This window comes from Belonocnema kinseyi, chromosome 1 (genome assembly GCF_010883055.1).
Source record: "Belonocnema kinseyi isolate 2016_QV_RU_SX_M_011 chromosome 1, B_treatae_v1, whole genome shotgun sequence".
Lineage (NCBI taxonomy): Eukaryota > Metazoa > Arthropoda > Insecta > Hymenoptera > Cynipidae > Belonocnema > Belonocnema kinseyi.
The window spans coordinates 169,638,545-169,642,790 of record NC_046657.1 but is presented as its reverse complement, the minus strand read 5'-3'; the positions used below and the strand labels follow the sequence as shown (position 1 = coordinate 169,642,790).

General features: G+C 29.5%; 1 protein-coding gene across 1 annotated transcript in view; it reads right to left on the bottom strand.

Moving 5' to 3' along the window:
• Window positions 1-3,301, bottom strand: part of LOC117169374 — a 35,387-nt gene extending 32,086 nt beyond the window's left edge. Inside the window, exon 1 of the mRNA XM_033355729.1 lies at window positions 3,244-3,301. The gene's annotated coding sequence lies outside the window, so the exon portion shown is untranslated. The remainder of the gene's footprint in view (window positions 1-3,243) is intronic.
• Between the last annotated feature and the right edge of the window lie 945 nt (window positions 3,302-4,246).

Genomic DNA, 4,246 nt, shown 5'->3' with positions numbered 1-4,246 from the left:
ATCGCTGTTTTGCTAGCATTTTATATCTGCGCCTATTTACGAGACGCTGATATCGGCGAACAAATTAGAAATGCGCAGGTTATTGAGCTCGTGAAATCAACACTTGAGTTACTCGTTTCACTCTGACTCAGATTTGGGTTTCAAAACTGACCAAATTTGAACATAATCAAATGAGTTCAAGGCAGACTACTAGATTAGTGTACAGCATTTAATTTTGGACTGATTAGCTTCCTAATATGGGTAATATTTAATTATGGGTGATTGCAAACGTGTTAGCCAACTTGAAGTCTCGGTAATGTATAAGGAATACACGGAAAGTCGACCTGTTTTTTTACATTCTCATCAGAGAAGGTATTAGATTTGTGTAAAATTTCAACCCCGCCCCCTTTTTTTGTCGAGTGTCCACGTTTTGAGACCCTCTGAATCCGAAAAACAGGTTTATACGAATGTGTCTGTATGTATGTCTGACTGTCTGTGAACACGATACTTTTGAAAAAATATATCTATTAGATTAAACTATGGTACAATCTTTTAGTTTCGAAAACTGAAGGTCAATTTCGTTAGCCAGGCATTTTGGATAAAATTCCAAAAGTGAGTGCGTTTTTCAAATTGTTGAGACATCTCTTTTTCAATATTCAAGAATTTTCTGCACGGTTTTTAAAAGCCCTAAAAAATTATCATAACAACTTTGGAATTTTTTCGAAAAATTCAGATTTTGAAGACACGAAACAAAATTTTTAAATTCATTTTAACGTCAAGCTATGCAAGATACGACAAAAGATGAATGAGTTAAAATTCTGTACCGAAGAAAGATATAAAAATTTGTCATCATTCAATTTTTGATAGGACGCGTCATTTTTGTTTTATTCGTAAAAAACAGAATTAAAAACAAAAAAATTAAAATAATAGACAAACGACACAAGCTAAGAAAAAAATCAAGACGCAAAATTTGTTCATCTAAAAAAGATCTATAAATCTGTCATTAATAATTTTTTAATAGAATGCGTAGTTTTTCTTTCTTTTAATCGCGAAAGTAAAATTGGAAAAACGATACAAGCTACAATAACATTTGGTCTAATACAAATTTTCGCACACATTTTTTTCCAGCCACCTTACGCTAGGATACGTATTTTTGGTTTAAATCGTAAAGAGTAACATTAGAAACAAAGAAATTAAATTTATGGAAAAACAACATAAGTTGCACTAAAATTTTTAATAACAAAAGTGTTTTTTTTATGTGATGCGCACTTTTTTCCATTCTCATCCTAATGAGAAGGTGTTGGTTTTATGTAAAATTTCACTTTGTCGGTTTTCATAACGTTTTGAGAACACCTGAGTCAGAAAAATCGATTTTTACGAAGGTGTCTGTCGTTCTGTCTATATTCTGTATTGTGTAGGCAGGATAACGTCTAAAAGATTGATCAGATTAGATTCTGCTTTCACGTATCTTTTTAAGGCCTAAAAAGAAAGAACGAGTTCGTAAGCCAGTGATTCTGGATACAAATTTTTAAAACTGAGCGCATTTTCAAAATATTTTAAAACAACGCAAGATATTTAAAAAGTCAGAAGAAGAAAAACTTTGATTTTTGAAAGCCCTACAAGAATATCATAACATCGTTTTGAATTTTGTCGAAAAGTTGAAAATTCAAGTTTTGATCGTATAAAAAATAATGAAAAATCAAAATTACCACTTTGCGGTCAAACTGTGCATGATACGAAAAAAAAATGAAGCTACTAAAATTGCGCGCCCTGGAAAGGTCTACAAATTTGTTATTCATCACTTTTCGATAGAACGCGTAGTTTTTGTATTTAGTCGTAAAAAAAGAACATTCAAAATTAAAAAATTAAAGTTTTGGACAAAAGACACAAGCTATGAAAAAATGAAATAGACAAAGGTTATTTTTCCAAAAAATAGCGAAAACTCACTCAAATTTGTCATGAATAATTGTTGATAGGACACGTACTTTTTGTTTTAATTCACAGAAAAAACAGAGGATAAACTTTACATCGATTTCCGACGAAAGATTCTCTGCAACAAAAATTAACTTCACACGATAAACTTTAAACAAATATCGGTTAAACTTTCTTTTGTTTTTCCATGATAAACACACGTTTTTCTAAAAACGTGAAGTTGGCTAAATAAAACTTTATCATTCTAAAAAAATTCCTGCAACAAATTTTAATCTTAGTTTTTTCTGTTTTGTAAAAAATAAGAATAAAAATAAAACAATTGAATTTCTGGAAATAAGACACAATAGAAGAAGAAAATTAAAAGACAGAAGTTCTTTAACCAAAAAATATCTTCATGTTTGTTATAGACTCTGGTTATAAAAATATATTAAAAGTAAAAAAAAAAACTTTTTCGAAAAAGCACACCAGATACAATAATATTTTATTTAACAATATTTTTCTCCTAAATTATATCTACATTGAATGTAAAAAAAAAATATATAGAAAAACGACACAAGTTGCAATAAAATCTTTAATAATAATTTTTATTTGAATAGAATGCGCATTTTTTAAATGGTAAAAATAAAATAATGAAAAAACTTTTGTTTCAATACTAATGCATATATGGAATGGTGATAATATGAATTTATTTAAATGATATGCATCTTTCAGGGTAGCTGAGAATTAAATTTCATTCCAAATAAGAAACAAATATTAAGGTAATAATTAAAAATAAAATTTATACTTTATTTCGCGATATCTGAATAAGGAGCCTCATACCAAAGTATAGAAATATATATAATATACATTTGATATAATAGAGTTGAACACAATGTAGAAAAGTTTGCATTTTTGACGTAATCAAGTGCGAAGCATGAAATACGTGTTGGGAATGTGTTTGTTAAAGCCAAAGGAGCTTTAGCAAAAGAGAATTCACAATCACTAAATAATAGTTGTCGATGCTTTGACCTTTAATTTTAAAAGGCTTGCGCACAAATGTGGGGGAAATAAAAAAACCGAGCCTGTATCGCGAGCAAAACACCGTATCAAGCGCGAAGCGCGAGAACTCACGGTCGCGCTCTAAAGATACAAAAGTATACATTAAGCTTATTTTTTTAAATAATTAGGTTTATTGGAATATTATATAAAGTTAAACCTAGAATGTTGACTACCAACTTTTGGAATTTTTCATTAAAACTGAAAAGTGCATTTTGAGAACAAGCAATTCATTGCCGTATGCATGTTAAAAAACCGGTTGCGGTTGGAAACAAATGATAAAAACCACTACATTACCTTCTCAGCCATGACCCGTTTTACAATTAGTAAACTTTATATCTTTTAAATGTGTTTTTTTTGTTAAGATTAAAAAAGGATTCTCTTCACCGTTTATGTCGATTCACTTGCGTACGACAGCGCTTATTTATACTTCCATGACCATGCGCAATTCACACGAAAAATATAGTTGATTGAAAATTCAATGACATTGTATTATACATATGCATATGAAAGAAAATCATTTTAAATTCACAACCATCCGTATTCAAGAAAATAATTAATGATCATTTGAAATGCCTGTCACATTTTAACAGAATCTCAGTAGCTGTGGAGTTTTTTTATATGTTTTAGCAATATTTCTGACAACTAAAGAATTGGAAATTAATGAATTGTAGAAAAATTATTTCTTCTGTCTTACGGTCACGGAAAAATAAAAACAAATTAGAGTTATCAATTCAACTCTATTTATTTTTAGAACAAAATTTAAAACTTCGACGACGTTTCGACATCACTGCGGCGTCATCACAATTCATTATTGCATTGTCGGTCGAAGAATGGTTTGATTTGGTGTTTCCAAATCTTTACATCATTGAAAATTAACTTTTAAAAAATGGAGGGCTAGCTTGGCACTACTCCCACTTTTGCAAAAGTCAACTTTTCTTAGAGTTTCGGGTAGATTAAACATAGTTCTAAAGTTGTTGATAATTTTTAAAAAAGAATTCCGTCTATTATCTACCAAAAAACCGTTTTTCAACAAAGTAGATAGCTCACACCTTTACAAAAATTTAATCTATCAAAAAACAACATTTTTAAAAATGCAAAATTTAGAACGCAACGGCCTTAAATTCACGTAAAGAAGAATTCCGAATTCTAAGCGACAGTTAATGCGATTTTTTAACGACAAAGAAAAGTTATGTTTTGTAATCATTTTTATATAATCTTCATTTTTTATAATTATTTATTTTCATACACGGTCACTTACGCACATAATTGCACGCTTAAACGCTTAAAAAAATTGCAC